The sequence below is a fragment of the Hemiscyllium ocellatum genome, chromosome 36 (assembly GCF_020745735.1).
Source record: "Hemiscyllium ocellatum isolate sHemOce1 chromosome 36, sHemOce1.pat.X.cur, whole genome shotgun sequence".
NCBI classification, from domain to species: domain Eukaryota; kingdom Metazoa; phylum Chordata; class Chondrichthyes; order Orectolobiformes; family Hemiscylliidae; genus Hemiscyllium; species Hemiscyllium ocellatum.
In genome coordinates, this window is record NC_083436.1 from 7506616 (window position 1) to 7524747 (window position 18132).

An 18132-nucleotide genomic window follows, 5' to 3' on the forward strand; every position below is an offset into this window, starting at 1 on the left:
TCAACCATCATTAATGTTGGGATACAGCAGGATTACAGAGCTTAAATCGGATCTATTTGTTCGCCCTGGCAATCAGACGCTGCTAATGTTGCTTAGCATGCAAGTAGTTACACTGTGTTGTAGCTTCATCAGGTTGATGCTTCAGTTTTAGGTCCACCCGCTTCTGCCATGTGCTCTAATAGTCTTCATTTAACCCAGGGTTGATTCCCCAGGTTGAGTGTTATGAGGTTATAGATTATGATTGAATACAGTTCTACTGCTGTTGGATGGCCCATAATACCTCATGGATACCCTTCTTTGATTTGAGTTCATTTTTAAACATTTAGTCGAATTTCCTTTCTTTTACATTCAATACCCCTATTTAAAAATACATATCCATGATGCTTTCTTAACTTCCCTATCATCCTGCCCTACCATCTTACAGATTTATGAACATGCACCAACATGTTCCTCTGCAGAGGTCACAAAGCCTATTAAGCTGGCTCTCTGTATAGAGCAATCAGTCATAGAGTGTCACAGAGTCATAGGGATGTACATCATGGAAACAGAATCTTCAACCCATTCCCCTGCTCTATCTCTAATTCTGTAAGATTAGTTCTCTCAAGAGTTATCGAATTTCAGTTTGAAGCTATCGATCATATCCAGCTCCCTCCAACTGGCACTACATTACTCCTAACAAACCTGTCTCCTTTATCCCTTGGAGCAGCAGCTCCCAAGTCCCAGTGGCACCACACAAAGATGTTGTACCTTTAGCACAACACTCATTCATGGGAGCAGGTAAATTACAGGGTGAAAGAAGCCCCTCACTAACAGTCCATGTCATATTGATCAGACAGTCAGTAATGAACTTTAGACACGTCCTGTGAGGGGGCAAGGCTGCTGACGTTTATCTGCTTATTATCTCTAAATGCTGGCGTTGTTTGTTGATATTTATATTTCTCTTATCTTTGTACTGTAATTGTTATTGCTGCTGCTGCTCTTAAATCATTTAGGCATAACGTGAGACTGTCTCAGTTTTTATAATACCAACATATTAATGTTACAAATATTGCCAAGTTAGAAAATGATTAGCTAGCTTAATTTTTTATTTAACGTTTGGCAGTAACTGTCTCACTTTGTTAAGGCTTAGAGCAACCAATTTGCATTCTTTACACTGTTGTTGCAATAAAAGTTCACTGCCCCTTTTCTCAATCCTGTCATCTTGTGTGAATTCCCGGATGGAATAAATATTTTGGCATTTTCATTACTGCACAATGTAAGAGCCATTAACCATGTTCGAACTGCAACTCTGACACAAGATAAGGCCCAAGCAACATCTGGCTTTGTATCCTCCAACGTTTAGCATATCTGACATAGAACAGACTACAAGTTTCAATTGTCCCTTCCTAGCATCTTTCCCCATCTAAATTTCACATGGTAAACTCTATTCCCTTCACCCTAATTTTGTTTGAATACGCTGCCCTGGTTTGTTCCAGCACTTTGCTAATCCTATTTTTAGACAGTCAACATATATTTATGAAAAGGAAGTCAAGTTGGACACAAATCTTAGGGTGTTCTGAGGAAGTAACAGCCTTGGTAAGGGACAGGAAATGGAGCTTGAAACCCTCCTTTATCTTGAGCTTGATGTAGTCAGAGATTGATGTGATCTGCGTTACTAACATGAAGGCTTTTATTTTACTGATTGTTTGACTGGTAAACAAGAATTTTCATCTGATCGGTTAATAATTAATGCTGTGTTTATTAGCTTTGCCTTAAAGATTGCACAAATTTCTGTCCTGAAGCCAAGAAAGTCTGACTCGAGGTAAACAGAACAGTTGGGAGTGAGGCAAAGTTTATAGCAGCCCAATAGCAAAGAAGGAAAGGACATCATACTGCTACATCACAATGGACCGCAAAGTTACTGGCATTATTATCTCTCTCTTTCTGCTATATCTGATAACTGCAAAAGGTAAGATGCTATTTAGAGTTCTACTGTACCTTTAACTGCTACTTACTCATCTCACCTAACTACTCAGTTGGGAATTCCATGCCATATCCCATTTTATTGATCAGCCTGGAAGTGAAGTTTAGTGCTATACAAGTGCATGCATGAATGAATATGTGTTTGGGATAAATGTATATGTGGATACTTGAGTGTGTGTGTGTGTGTGTGTGTGTGTGAGTGTGTTGTGGGGAAAATCACCAGCCTCGGGGTCAGAGTCGGGGTTCAACGACAGAGTTTATTGCACAAGGAAATACTGGAGCTCCAGGGAGAGAGACACCAACAGCACAGTGAGCAGCTGGGAGTCTTCTCTCAACCCAGAGCACATGTCAAGATACTTTTATACATTTTGTAATATAATAGGTCAGTGAGGTTTTTGTCTCTGCAAAACAGTTTGTTTGTTGTTTACATTGTAGAATCATTGATAGTTTCGATGCAATCAGTGGCAGATCCAGTGCAGCCTTCGTTAATTTCAGCACAGTCGTTGTCAGTTTCAGCGCAGACATTGTCAATTTCAGTATCTGAGGGGAATTCCATTACTGTAGCAGTGGGCACTAATCGTTCTTCCTGAGAAGGACGATTACTGCAGCCCTGGATGTTAGCACTTTGTATTGAGTCTGTATCAAACAGTTAGCATTTCTGTCAAAGGTGTTGGCTGGACTCAGACTCTTCAGCAGGCAATATACACTATTCTTGTGTATTCTCTCCCCCATTCCCCTTAAACTAATCAATCAGGTTGTAAGTGCATTGAGGTGGCATTCTGGTGGTCGCAGGCAGTGTCTGTGTTTGCTCTGCTGTCTCTCTCCATATTGTGGTCTGGCAGCTATTGTGTGTGTCAAGTGGCCAACTTATGGCTCAGCGGCCATCTTATGTGTCCGTGTGCCTAGTGTCATGCTGCCCCTTGCCATATCCCACAGTGCGTGTGTGTGAGTGTGTATGAATGCTTGTGTTTGAATATATAGAGTCATATAGAGTACAGCAAGGAAACAGACCTTTGCTCAAACCCGTCCATGCCAACCAGATATCCCAACCCAATCTAGTCCCATTTGCCAACACCCGGCCCATATCCCTCCAAACCCTTCCTATTCATATACCCATCCAAATACCTCTTAAATGTTGTAATTGTCCCAGTCTCCACTATTTCCTCTGGCAGCTCATTCCATACGTGTACCACCCTCTGCGTGAAAAGGTTGCCCCTTAGGTCTCTCTTATATCTTTCCCCTCTCACCCTAAACCTATGCCCTCTAATTCTGGACTCCCCACCCCAGGGAAAAGACTTTGTCTATTTATCCTAATCATGTCCCTCATGATTTTATAAACCTCTATCAGGTCACCCCTCAGCCTCCGACGTTCCAGGGAAAACATCCCTAGCCTATTCAACCTTCCTTATAGCTCAAATCCTCCAACCCTGGCAACATCCTTGTAAATCTTTTCTGAACCCTTTCAAGTTTCACAACATCTTTCTTATACGAAGGAGACCAGAACTGCACACAATATTCCAACAGTGGCCTAACCAATGTGTGACTGCATCCCTGTGTGTGTTTAATGGAGCCAGCTCAAAATGTACTGCTCAAGCTGCTCACAAGTTGTCCCATTTGGGATAATCCTGTTGGGGAAAAAAAAAGGTTTTAAATGCACAAGTTACATAAAACAAGAAATCAATAAGAGAGAATATAAAAGAATGTGGATTTTCTTTGAGTGTGAAATTAGCTGGGCGTCAAGCCATGATATAAAATACAATGGGTGACCCATATTCCTGAGACAACTCCTTAGGGAAGAAAGAAGAGGTTTTGTGTTCACAGCATGGTATGGACTGAACTTTGCACTCCCATTTCAGAACAGCAAGTACTAGAGTTGAAAAATGGCTAATAAATGGCAAAGGTGAAGGTCCTGTCCTTATTTTCAGTGCCAGCAAGTTTCAGTGGTATAAAAAAGGGGCTTGTTAAGCCCTACATATCACTTCACTGAAATTTCTGCTGTCGTTTTGGAAATAACTATTTCAGAAGTTATGCAGTTTTAAGTAAAGTGACTGTACTTTGAAAACCTTTCTAAATCTTAACTGCAAGTGGCCACAGATTGAAGACAGGAAATGTATAAAAGCTGAGTAAAAGGGTTATTTTCTTCTCTACAATTCCTCATGATAATGCTGTACCCTGAGTTATATCTGTGTTTTCTATAGTTAGTGAGGTCAGTGCTGTGATGGAAATGGTTTGTGACTATTAAATAGTGCCTGCCAGACTGTCCCTTCCAACAGTAAGTGGAAGAGCAAAGGTAAAGATAGAAAAGTATTCAGATGCTTTAGGCTCGTTTATCATTGAATAAAATGCTATTCTGAATTGTTCAATATTGAAAGGCTAGTCTAATGTGAGAAACAGAGTTCACAGTTGAAACATGCCCCTTTGTTCTCACTCATTCGTAACAGATTAGCTCAGCCATCTGTTTGTCCATTTAAAAGTGTTGACAGTTGGTTGAGCATTCATGCCTTTGTTGAATATCAGTTCAGCTACCTGTGTGGCTGCTGAAAAGTTTAAAAGATATCTAAACATTTCGGTCTGTGCCGACCATTGGCTGAGTTTGGCAGTTTGTTAGCTTGATCAAAGTTTGAGCTTTTGTTAGACTTCAAAAGCATTAATGTACTCTTTACAACAGCTTTCTTGGGAAATATGGGTTTGATGTCTTGGCTGCCTTGAAAATTACTATTGGTTTCGAATCTGCTGAGTTTGTCGGCACAACTGCCATGGGAAATTTCAGTTCACTTCTTTTGACAGACTTATGAGCTTCTCAAAGACTTTGTAATGCTATTGTAGTCTTGTGAATTTGGTTTGAGGAAGGATTTCTTTATCCAAGGGGTTCTGAATCTGTGCAATTGCCTGTCCAGTGAAGCAGTTGAAGTTACCTCATTAAATCTTTTTAAGACAAAGATAGATTTTTGATAAGTAAAGGAATTAAGGGTTACGGTGAGTAGATAGGTGAATGGAACTAAGTCCATGAAAAGGTCAGCCTTGATCTTATTGAATAGTGAAGCAAGGTTGATGGGCTGAATGGCTGCTTCTTGCTCCTGTTTCTTATGTTCTTCTGCTCTTGTGTTCGTAAAGTAGATATTGGGTGAGCAGTCTGGGGGATTGAGAGTAGGAGAGGGTGGGGCAGGATGGGATATGGTGATAAAGGCAGGATGATGGCAGTCTGGGGAACAGGGTAATGGGTATGTGGTAATAACATGTAGAAGTGAAGGGCTGAGGTGAATGGGAATAGATCAGAAGCTGAGGGCTATGCTGATCTCCCCAAATGGAACAATGTTTTTGCGAACAAAGGCAGATCTTTCAACCTATCGGCCTCAGTATTGGCCTATCATTTTCTCTCACTTCAGGTTATTTTGTCCTCTGAGAGATAAGAATATGACCTGTCTGCCCGCACTGCCAGAATGGAGGCAAAACTGCGACATTGAGAAAATTGGCAATTCCTGACTTTGTAATAAAACTCCACTCCTGTATTTCCTCAAAAGCAGAAAAATAAGTGTAACTAAAATATTTATTATAATCCTTAATGGTCTGTAATACTTCTTTGTTACAGATGTATCTGCAGGAAGGATACCTATATTAGTGAATCCACGCTGCCAATGCATCAATAATACAGCTCGCTTAATCAATCGAAAGCTAATGAGAGATATTGATATAATTCCAGCTTCTCCCCATTGCCCACATGTAGAAGTGATGTAAGTCTTATTTTTAAACAACCTGTTTGTGTTCATTGTGGCACTTATAATGTTAATGTATTTATTTTACTATTGATCATGGCCATTTCCGGGTATGACCAAGATATTGAATCATTGGGTGGGGACTGGGACAAGATGGAGAGAAATGAAGCAATCGAGTGTGGAAAGGAAAGCAGGGCAGGAAAACTTAACAATTGGGAGTTAGAAAGTTCGGAAAGGAGGCCATAAAGCTCGGTTGGGATTTGTTTGATATCAACTGGGGAGTGAGAATGGTAAATTTCTGAGTATAAAATAAACAATGATACTTTTAGATCAAGAACAAGAATCTACATATTCTGGGGGTTGACTTAGGGATTATAATGAAGACAGAAATTCGGTTATGTAACATGGCTTGTATTGTACTGGGGTTTTCTGGTATATTGTTAATATTTTGAGGGGCATGGATAGGATAAATAGACAAAATCTTTTCCCTGGGGAGGGGGAGTCCAGAACTAGAGGGCATAGGTTTAGGGTGAGAGGGGAAAGATATAAAATAGAGACCTAAGGGGCAACTTTTTCACGCAGAGGGTGGTATGTGTATGGAATGAGGTGCCAGAGGAAGTGGTGGATGCTGGTACAATTGCAACATTTAAGAGGCATTTGGATGGGTATATGAATAGGAAGGGTTTGGAGGGATATGGGCCAGGTGCTGGCAGGTGGGACTAGATTGGGTTGGGATATCTGATTGGCATGGACAGGTTGGACCATGCTGTACATCTCTACGACGCTATGACTCTTTGACATGAAATGCAGCAAGTTCCCTTCTCCACTGACAGAAAATCACACTGTAGATGCTGAAGATCTGAAATGAAATTAGAAAAACATTGAAGTACTCAGCAAGTCTGGGAATTTTGTTTTGATTTCATGAGAAGGATGTGGCCAGCATTTATTGCCCGTCCCGAGTTATCCTTAAGAAGGTGGTGGTGAGTTGCCTCCTTGAATTACTGCAGTCCACCTGCTGTGGGCTGACCCACAATGCCCTACGGGAGGGAATTCCAGGATTTTGACCAAGTGACAGTGAAGGAACAGCAATATGCTTCCAAGACAAGATGGCGAGTGACTTAGAAGGGAACTTGCAGTTGGTGGCGTTCCCATTTCTGCTGACCCTGTCCTTCTGATGGAAGTGTTCATTGGTTTGGAAGGTGAGATATAAGGATCTTTGGTGAATTTCAGAAGGGTATCTTGTACATAGCTTCTCTGAGTAGATGGAGGAACTGGATGTTTGTGGGTATAGTGCCAGTCCAGTGGGCTGCTTTGACTTGGATGGTTTCAAGCTTCTTGAGTATTGTTGGAGCTGCACCCATCGAAGCAAGTGGGACATTTTCCATCATACTCCTGACTTGGGCCTTGTAGATGATGCCCAACCTTAGGGGAGTCAGGAGATGAGGGCGGCACGGTGGCACGGTGGTTAGCACTGCTGCCTCACAGCGCCAGAGACCCGGGTTCAATTCCCGACTCAGGCGACTGACTGTGTGGAGTTTGCATGTTCTCCCTGTGTCTGCGTGGGTTTCCTCCGGGTGCTCCAGTTTCCTCCCACAGTCCAAAGATGTGCGGGGCAGGTGAATTGGCCATGCTAAATTGCCGGTAGTGTTAAGTAAGGGGTATGGGTGGGTTGCGCTTCGGTGGGTCGGTGTGGACTTGTTGGGCTGAAGGGCCTGTTTCCACACTGTAAGTAATCTAGTAATCTAATCTAATGAGTTGCTTGCCACAGTATTCCCAGCTCTTGCAGTCACTATGTTTATATAATGAGTTCAGTGAATTTCAATAATTCCAAAGTTGATACAAGGTTGATTCAGTGACGGTAACACAATTGATTGGCAGTGGTTAGATTGTCCCTGATTGGAGATGGTCACAGCCTGGTATTTGTGTGACGTGAATGTTACTTGCTACTGGTCAGCCCAATCCTGGATATTGTCCAGATCTTGTTGCATTTGGATATGGACTGTTTCAGTATCTGAGAAGTCATGAACAGTGTTGAAGACTGTGTAATCATCAGCGACCATCCCCACCACATCCACAAGCATCCACTCCCTCCATCGTGTGGAAGAATGGACTTTCAGCCTGGTGGAGATACAAGAACAAATAGAATATATCGCTTCAACACTTCTTATTCCCAGATGTTATTTCCTCTTTGGCAAAAGTTCTGAATGAGACACCGCTGGCACAATCGTCCACAATATGTAAAAATATGCTCGTGCTGCTAAAGCTGCACTGCTTCAGGCTCTGTCCTGGATGCTGCCATCTTCCCAGAGTGCTGTCACCAAACGTCGATTTCTCAGAACGTTGCCCCCAACCCGCCGCCACCATGTCATCCAATAGGTGGTCATTCCCGATTTCTGGGTCACAGCATCAGGACACTCACACTGGGCATCCAGGCCTGCACAATGACGTTCCCAGCACTAACTGACTACCTTGTGGGCAGCCACTGATTGGCTGGTGAACACTTCACCCTCTGTGCTAAATGGTTGGGAGGGTGGATGTTGTTGGTGTTGGGATCATGAACTGCCTCATCCCACTGGAAATTGAGAAATCCTGCTCAGTGTTTCAGATCAAGCACCTTCCATCAGAATTGGAAAAATATGACTTCTCACTGTAATTCTCTGTCCTGCTCCACTCTGACAATGACCTTGTAAACAGTTTTAATAAAAGACATGGAGCAGATTTTCTGATTTACTCGTCCTGTTTGTACTCACTTTTGTTTTGCACTGTCACTCTCTTTTGTCAATTGGTATCCCACACCTTCCACTCTCTCACAAACCTTCCCTTCTGTTCTTATCTCTCCTCCTTCCTTCTCTATCTCTGAGTAAGGTGAAACCTTATTCATTTTCCAGATTGATGAAAGATAATCAACCTGAAATGTCTATGAAAGCCCAAAACATACAAAGCCGCTTTCCCAGTCATTGAGAGAAAGGAAGTTGTTTTAGAATTAATTGATGGGATGTGAGAATGGTTGGCTAGACCGTGTCTAATTGTCCTAATGGTGGTGAGCTGTTTTCTTTCATTGCTGTCGTAAGGGTTGGTGTGGGCTAGGTGTGTGAAAAATGCTGTTAGGAAGGTTTGCTTCAGCGATTTTGACCCAGCAGCAGTGAAGAAAGGGTGATCTAGTTTTTAGTCAGGATTGGGTGTGGCTGGGAAGGGAACATGCAGGTCATGGTGTTCACATGCATCTGCTACCCTTATCCTTTGAAATGGTATTGATCACAGGTTTAGAACCTGTGATCCTTCCTGAGCATATCCTGCCTCTCTTCTTAGCTGACATGCTCCATTCAAGGCAATATTCTTCTGAATTTCCTTTGCATCTGCTCCAGTGCAATCACATCCTTCCTGTAGTGTGGTGACCAAAACTGCACAGTACTTCAGCAATACTTTAATCAAAGTTCTGTATAGCTCTAACGTAACCTCCCTGCTCTTAGATTCTAAGCCATGACGTATAAAGGCAAGTGCCCTTTTTGCCATCTTAACAACCTTATTAAACTCTCCTGCCACTTTCAGGGATTTGTTAACAAGCACCCCGAGATCCCTCTGTTCCTCTGAGCTTCCTAACATCCCATATTGTTCTTGAATTGGATCTCCTCACATTTATCAGGGTTAAACTCCACCTGTCACTCATCTGCACATCCGACCAAACCTGTAAAAATCCTCTCCTTCCATCCTCACTATTAACCACCTGGCCAATCTTTGTGTCATCAGCAAACTTATCAACCTCAAATTGTCAACTACATTGTTCATGTACACCATGAATGTTAAGGGACCCAGAACTGATCCTTGTGGTACACTGCGAGAAACCAGCCTAACGAATCTGTTTGAATTCTTTGAGGAGGTAACAAGCAAGTTAGATGAAGCACAGCCAGTGGACATGATCTATTTGGATCTCTAGAAGCCTTTGACAGAGTATTGCTCATGAGGCTGATATATAAGATAAGAACCCATGGTGTTGGATAGAGGATTGGCTGAACTGGCAGCAGGCAGACAGTTCAGGATAAAAGGATCTTGGTCAGGATGGCAGCTGGTGACTACGGAGAACTGCAGGCATTATACATTAACGATTTGGATGAAGGGTCTGAGAGTATTGTTGCCAAATTTATAGATGACACAAAGATAGGTGGAGAGATAGGTTGTGTTGAGGAGGCAGGGAGGCTGCAGAAAGATTCGGACTAGGAGAATGGTCAAAGAAGTGGCAGATGGACTACAATGTGGCAAAATGTGGGATTATGTACTTTGGTAGGAAGAATAGGAATGTAGAGGCAAGAGTGTGGTGCTGGAAAAGCACAGCAGGTCAGGCAGCATCCGAAGAGCAGGAGAATCCCAGCATCTGCAGTCCTCACTTTCTCCTAGAGCAAGGTGAAGACTATTTTCTAAATGGAGAAATGGTTTAGAAATCTGAAGCTCAAAGGGACTTAGGAGTCCTAGTTCAATATTCTCTTAAGATTTGAATGCAGGTTCATTTGAGATGAGGAAGGGATATGTTAGCATCCATGTTGTGAGGGTCAAAATACAACAGCATGTATGAGGCTGTTTAAAACTGTGGTAAGACCGCATTTGGAATATTGTGAGCAGATTTGTACCTGTATCTAAGGAAGGATGTGCTGGCATTGGAGGTGGTCCCCACAGGAGGAGTTTGATCCTGGCGTTGAAGGGCTTTTCATATGAGAACCAGTTATGGACTCTGGTTCTGTATTCAATAGAATTTAGAAAGATGAAGGGGGAATCTCATCTCATTGGAACTTACAGAATGCTGAAAGGTTTGGATAGAATGAACACGGCAAAGATGTTTCCACTAGTAAGAGAGACTAGAACCTGAGGGCAGAGTCACAGGGTAACCTTTCATACTGAGAGGAGGGGGAATTTCTTCAGGGTGGTGAATGTATGGAATACATTGCCACAGGAAGCGGTGGAGGCCATGTCCTTAAGTGTGTTTAAAGTTGAGATAGATAGGTTCGTGATTAGTCAGGGTTACAGGACGAAGGCAGGAGAATGGGGTTGAGAAATATATTAGCCATAATGGAATGGCACTTTTGACCCGATAAGCTGAATGTGTAATTATGCACCTATATCTTACTGCCCACCCTCTGCCTTCTACTGCAAAACCCATTTTTGATCCTCCCCCTGTCCTGCCTGAAAGTCCAGAACGTTGAGTTGCCAATCCTGTCCCTTCCTCAACTTTCAGGGATCCCTGGTTGACGAGGGATATTGAGGTTCTGGTCAGGAAAAAGAAGAAGCATGCATTGGCTTTAAGCCTTCATGCTCAAGTGAATCCCTTAGACGACTATAAATAGTGTAGGAGCAGACGTAAGACGAAAATCACAAGAGCATAAAGTGGGTATGAGATGGATCTGGTAGACCAGGTTAAAGATAATTCTGAGAGGTTCTATAGCTCTATTCAGCATAAAAAGATAGCTAGGGAGAGAATAGACCCCCTTAAAGATTAGCGTGGCCGACTATATGTCAATCCAATGGAGATGGGGAAGATTTTTAATGAATATTTCTCCTCAGTGTTTACTGAGGAGAGAATCATGGATGCTACAGAAATAAGGGAATCAAGTGGAGATGTTTTGGACTGCATACATGTTACCAGACAGGAGGTGTTTGCAACCTTAAAGCATACTAAGGTGAATCAATCCCCTGGGCCTGATCAAGCCCATTCTTGGATGTTGTAGGAGGCTAGGGAAGAACTTGTAGAGGCCATTGCAGAGATTTTTGCTTCATCTTTAGCCACTGGCGAAGTTTCAGAAGTCAGGAGGATGGTTAAAGTTGATCTATTGTTTAAGAAAGGTAGCATAAACAAACTAGGGAACTACAGGCCAGTGAGCCTGACATCAGTGGTAGGCAATTTTATTGGAGACGGTACTAAGGAACAGAGATCGCAATGAGATGGGGAAGTGGGCTGAGGATTTGCAAATGCAATTCAATACGATAAGTGTGAGGTGTTGCACTTTGGAAAGTCAAAACCAAAATCAGACTTATACAGTGAAAGGTAAGGTCCTGAGGAGTGTTGTGGAACAGAGGGACCTAGGAATACAAATACATAGTTAGTTGAAAATGGCTTCACAGATAGACAGGGTGGTGAAGCATGTTGGCCTTCATCAGTTGAGGCATTGAGTAGAGGAGTTGGGAAGTTATGTTACTGTTGTATAAGTCATTGGTGAGGCTACACTTGGAGTATTGGGTACAGTTTTGGTCACCCTGTTAAAGAAAGGACATAGTAAAACTGGAAAGGGTGAAAAGAAGATTTGTAAAGATATTACCAGGATTAGTAGGCCTGAGTTATAGGGAGAGGTTGGCCAGGATAGGACTGTATTCCTTGGAACATAGGAGAATGAAGGGTGACCTTAGTGAAGTGTATAAAATCATGAGGGGCATAGATAGGATAAATACATTTGGTCTTTTTTCCAGTTTTGCGGAATTGAAAACTACTGGGCAGGGTTTAAGGTGAGAGGGGAAAGATTTAGGAAGGACCTAAGAGGCAATTTCTTCACACAGAGAGTGGTGGGTATATGGAATGAGCTCTCATAGAGAGTGGTTAAGGCAGGTACAATAGCAATATTTTAAAAATATTTAGATAGGTACATGGATGGGAAGGGTTTAGAGGGAGATGGACTAAGTGCAGCAACTGGAACTCACTGAGTGCGCACCATGGTCAGCATGGACCAGTTTGGGCTGAAGTTCTTGTTACCATGTTGTATTACTCTATAACTCTATGACTCTAACTATGTCTCTGTAATGGCAAAGACATTGCAATTCCACATGTTAACCAATCCCCTTAACTTATCTGCATTGCCTATGACACTTGTTGCTTTACATTAGTGGCCATTCAGCCTCGCTATACTCATTTGAGACATCACATCGCTGAAAGGGCTCTGCCTGGTTCCTTTTCTATGATATGCTGTTACTACTGAACTCATGCACTGTGAGCCCTGCCCTGCTAAACTAGTTTAAACTCATCCCAAAAGCACGAGCAAATCTTTCCGCAAGGATGTTGGTCCCATTCTGGTCCTTTCCACTTGTTCAAGGTGTTTCACTTGTATAAACCATTTCACTTGTATCGACCATTCCACTTATATACACCATTCCACTTATATACACCATTCCACTTGGACAGAACATTTCACTTGTATAGGTCCCATCTTCTCTAACAATGGCCCAGGAATCTAAGTTAAAAATCACACAACACCAGGTTATAGTCCGACAGGTTTATTTGAAAGCAGTAGCTTTTGGAGCACTGGTCCTTCAGGAATCTAAAACCCTCCTCCCTGCACCAAATCTTGAGCCGTGCATTCATCTGTTCTATTCTCCTATTTCTGTGCTTGTTGATCTGTGGCACCAGGTGTACTCCAGTGATTACATCTTTGATCTCCTGCTTTTTAATCATTCTTCATTCTACCTATATCATTGGTATCAATGTGTACCACAATCTCTGTTTAGCACCATTCCCCTACATGACACCCTACAGCCGATTAGAGGCTTCCTAGACCGTGGCTTCAGCGAGGTCACCCACCATCCTGGAGTGACATTTGCAGTCACAGGTATGCCTGACTGTTCCCCGAAATGATGAACCTCTATCACTGTTGTTCCTGCTTTCTTCTGTCTCCTGTCTTGTACAGCCAGGCTGCTTCTGGCTCTGTGCCCTCATCACCTTCCGAGAAGGAAAGCTAGCTTGTGAGCGAGAGCCGAGGGGTCTCCTGCTCTGCCTGTTTGTTCCTTTTTGACTGCCTGGTGGTCACCCCTTCCATTCTTTCCTCTGGTCCCTCGAGCTGTAGTATGACCAACTCTTTATACATGCTCTCCACTCACTGCAGAACTCCTAGCCTGTGACCAAGGTCTTGCTGCACATATGATTATGGTCGGTTTTAGTATCTGAGGGGATGCAAGTGATGGTGAGTGTTGTGATCTGATGATAGCCTATCACCAATTGTGACCTTATATTGGAGGGAACTTCAGTAATGAAGATGGTTTGACCTTGAGGAGCTCCTGCAGTGATGTTCTGCAGCTGAGATGACTGACTCCAACAACCACAGTTAGCTTCCTTATGTGCCAGGTATAACTCCAACAAGTGGGGACTTTTTGCTTCGAACACCAGTTTCGTTCCTTGATCTCATGGCTTCTTTGATGCCGATTTCAGTCACTCTCACTTCATCCCTTGAACTCAGCTCATTTGTTCATGTTTAGACCAAGGCTGTAACCCAAACTGAGTGCCAGTGAGCAGGTTAACTTTGAAGAAGAGCTTATCTTTAACGTGTAAGTTAAATGGGGGATAGGGAGTCTGGGTGCGTCTGAGGGGGAAGGGTGGCAGATTTATGACAGATTATTGGAAGTCAGGTTACCAGGTGAGCGATGACCGGTGTCAGATTTATGGGTGATCCATGCACCATGAGGGTATGGTTTAAGGTGAAAGGTGAGTGAAGTCTTAGAGGAGGTTAGCATCAGGAATTGTTGGCTTCATTGGGCTTAGGAGATGGTCAGGTTCTGGAATGCCAAGTGAAAGTGGACAGTTGTGGTGGAATGTGGATCTGCTGGAATTGGTAACTGTGGATCGGGATGATGGGGGAGAGTGAGTTTGTGTGACAGAAGGTGGGGGAGTGCCACTCATACCCAAGGACTGGATAAATCCCTGAGAAGTTGATGGGGTTTCGGATTGGTCTGGAGGTGGGGTGGGGGGCGGGGGCGCGGGGTGGTGGTGAATGTCAGATCGAGATGGGGCAACGTGTTGGGTACACCGGGAAGTTTTCAGAACTGAGTGCTAGGTTGTTGGAAAGTATCAGATCTGGAGTAATCAGGTCAAAGAGAATGTGTCAGATCTGAGAGAGTTGGTGGTGGGGGGGGTGGGGGGTGGGGTGACAGATCTGGGGAAAATCAGGTCCATGGAGTGAGTATTAGGTGCCTGTGCTGAGTCGGGAGGCAAGTTGGGTTTGAGGAGGGGGTTTGGGTATCTGTTGAATGTGGAGGGAAGTAATTGGGTGGATGGGTCAGTGTAATGATTGGAGTTTTATAGTTGGCTAGAAAAAGGGCGTTAAGCCTCTCCCTTTCTCTGAATAATCATTCAGTAATTGAAACAGATCCATTTGAATTCAATCTGACTTGTCACTTGAAGTTGGAGACATTTTTGGAGGGTTCCTGATATCAGGTAATTGTGCATCAAAAGTTTCAACTTCTCCAGATTCCTGTGAGGTCAACTGTGATGGGAATTCTGCATCTTCCCAAAGTGTATTCCACCTTGCTGCCATGATGCTCTTTCCATTGAAACAGCTGGACCTTTGCCACATGAACTGGCGAATATTTCCAGCATTTTCCATTTCTGTTACCTTACCCTCAGTGAAAACATACAAACAAGTTGCAGGATTTTAAAAAAAAGCACAGCAATTGAGTTTATTGACAATGTGAGTATATAACGGAGAATTTGAAATAATTGTTCGATTCTTCTCCTTTTCAGAGTCACACTTAAAACTGAGCGAAGAGTTTGTCTGGATCACGCAGCTTTGTGGGTGAGGAATCTAATTAACAAGCTTCTGCAGAAAAACTGATGGCATTTTCTGAGTAAGTTTCAATTTTTATATCATGATTAAGCAGCAGGGGTAAGAAAATTGTTTTTCTCGCCCAGTAAAATGGCACAAAACAGGGACAATGTGAAGCAACAAGGGACTGAATTTTCCCCACAGGCTTTGGTTTCCCAATGTTGAGATCAAATGGGGGTTGTGGCCTTCTGAGACTTTCTCCCGCAGATTCAGGCAAATGGCGTCTGAATCAGTTGTCCCCAAGCTTCCAATTGCAGACAGTGAAGTGGGGTAGGTAACCCGAGTGCTGCAATCCTTTCCCTCCCCTCTTTTCTGGCAGCTTTTCCTTTTTTTTCCCTCTGATCTCTCCCCTTATTCCCTATTCCCGTAGGGGTGGTGCTTTAGTGCCAGAAAATAGCAACAATCCAGACCAATGCTGGACCATTGTTTAATGTGCTGTGGTCGATGGTCCTCCCCAATTATTTCTCACCTCAAAATAGCTTTGTCTTTTTAGTGCTGGCTGAAATTTGCTAAGCCTCAGCAGACAGGATTCTATAGCACCTTGATTTGTTCACACTGGGTTTGAGTGCTGAGGCTCGAGGTGGTGCTCAGGCCTCTCCACGCTGATAGCATTTCACCTTTTCACAGATGTTAACCATAGAGGAGCCCCGTCTGATCTTGTCAAGGACAATGCCTGCACCTTTGGCCTTATGCCTTATTGCCCAACAGAAAGGGGAGCAGCATTCTAGCATACAGTCCACTTTGCAAAAAAAAATCAATGTAATTCAAGCAATACCTGAAAATGTAATCATATGGATTACATTCATTGGTGTCCAGTTGGAACCAGCATTCCCTGCAATCTTCTTACCGGTTGTGCAGGTCTCCAAGGCTTGTACACACTTGTGACTTCGGAAATCAGAAGTCAATTGGTGTACTGATTCCAATTGTAAACAGCTCAGAGGGAACATTAGTTGGAACATTGGCTACGGTTTTGGTCTCCTTACCTCAAGAGAAGGTCTAATTGCATTCATCTGACCAGTTCTGTTTTTTCTTTAATGGGATGTGGGTGGTGCCAGTATTTGTTGCCCATGCCAAATTACCTTTGAACTGAGTGGTTTGTTAGGTCATTTCAAGGGACAGCTAGGTTTAAACAGGTTGCTGTTGCATTGGGTAAGGATGGCACGGTTTCTCCCCAAGGGCATTCGTAATCCAAATGGATCTTGACAACAATCACTGATAGTCATCGTGGTCACCATAAACAATTTAGGATTTGAATTCGAAAACTACCATGTCCTTCCTATCCCGGATCATTAGCATGGGTCTCAGGCTTATTCATCCAGTGATATTACCACAGTGTCACCATTTCCTTTTCCGTTTTCCGTTTCCTACCTGCCTGGAATGAAAGAGTTATTTTCTGAGGAAAGTCTAGACACACTGAGATTGTATCCACTGAGGTTTACAAGAATAAGAGATGATCATATTAAAACATGCCAGATCGTGAGGAAATTTGGCAGGGTGGACACTGAAAGGATGAGTCATCCTATAGGATAGACTTGAACTTTGGGACACAGTTTCAAAAAAAATGGTCCCCTGTTTATGACAGAAATATGGAGTTTTTTTTTGTTTGAGAGGGTCACTAATCTGAAAGAATTGGAGTCAATGTCATTGAATATTTTTAAATCAAGTGAGATAGATTCTTAATTGACCAGTGGTTTAGGGGTGAGTCAAGTTGTAGAATTAACGTAATAAGATCAGCCATGGTTTTATCAAATGTCCACAACAGTGCAGACATGCCTATTTGTTAGCATGCAAATTTATGAGTATTCCGTTATCCATTATTACTTAAACTGGTATTGACCATACTATAGAGATCACATGTCCCTGATTTGTATGCTTGTATGGTTTATTTTCTTGAAGTTCCTTGAGGACTTATTTTGCTTTAGTAATAGATTAATATGTGCTTAAAATACTTTTGTGCAATATTTTAAGACAATCATTAACTTTTTTAAAATAAAATTAGAATGTATAATAAATTACCAGAAAATAAGATAGCTCTGGTTTATTTCTTCTGATATATTTCTGCACTTACATATCCATAATGTACTTTAATAGTTTAATTTTTTTTTGTACTTCATAGTGAGGATGGATCCGGAAAGGTATATCGCAACTTGCAAGAATCTGAAAAGCAAACTCTCCCATTCTCTGAACAATCTTTTCAAATTTAAGTCAATCTTCTGTTCTACAAATTGCTGATTTTCATTTTCGCTAACAAGAGAAAAACAGGTTTTGATTTCTTTTCAGATGAAGTCTATAAAACAGTGAAACTGCATTCGAATCAGGGAGTTCCATTATTTGTACTTAATTAAACTATATCCAGCGCAACTGGAACTTGATCAGGAAGGACATTGAATATAAAGGATTGGTATCTTTACCTATTTAATCCATATTTGAAATTTGAACTATTAAATTACTTTTGCTGCAAGGTTTTCTCAATAAGCTCCCCAAATAGCGCAGACATGTTTATTTGTTAGCATATGAACTTATGTGTACTGCTTTCTGCATTATTAATTAAACTGAAATTACTTTTTGATATATTGTAATTCATTATATGCAACTACATCTAAAGTCCATCCCTACACATGTGCTCAACTCTCATTGCTAAATTCAAATACTTTGATGGCAATCACTAAAATGCTTGAGCTGAATGGTTACGTTTCAAAAAGCATTTGTAATTAGATTAGATTACTTACAGTGTGGAAACAGGCCCTCGGCCCTACAAGTCCACACCGACCCGCCGAAGCGTAACGCACCCAGAAATATTCTCCTACATTTACCCCTTGACCTAACACACTGAGTCGCCAGAGGCGGGAATTGAACCCGGGTCTCTGGCGCTGTGAAGCAGCACTGCTAAC

At 42.4% G+C, this 18132-nt stretch overlaps 1 long non-coding RNA gene across 2 annotated transcripts; it reads left to right on the top strand.

Moving 5' to 3' along the window:
• Positions 1-1613: 1613 nt before the first annotated feature.
• Positions 1614-17810, top strand: LOC132833400 (uncharacterized). Of its 2 annotated transcripts, XR_009647077.1 has the most exons (5): positions 1619-1692; positions 1782-1948; positions 5552-5693; positions 15160-15263; positions 17358-17810. It is a non-coding gene; the product is annotated as an uncharacterized LOC132833400 (long non-coding RNA). The 2 variants fall into 2 exon arrangements; XR_009647076.1 differs by having other exon boundaries at positions 1614-1948.
• The last annotated feature ends 322 nt before the right edge of the window (positions 17811-18132 follow it).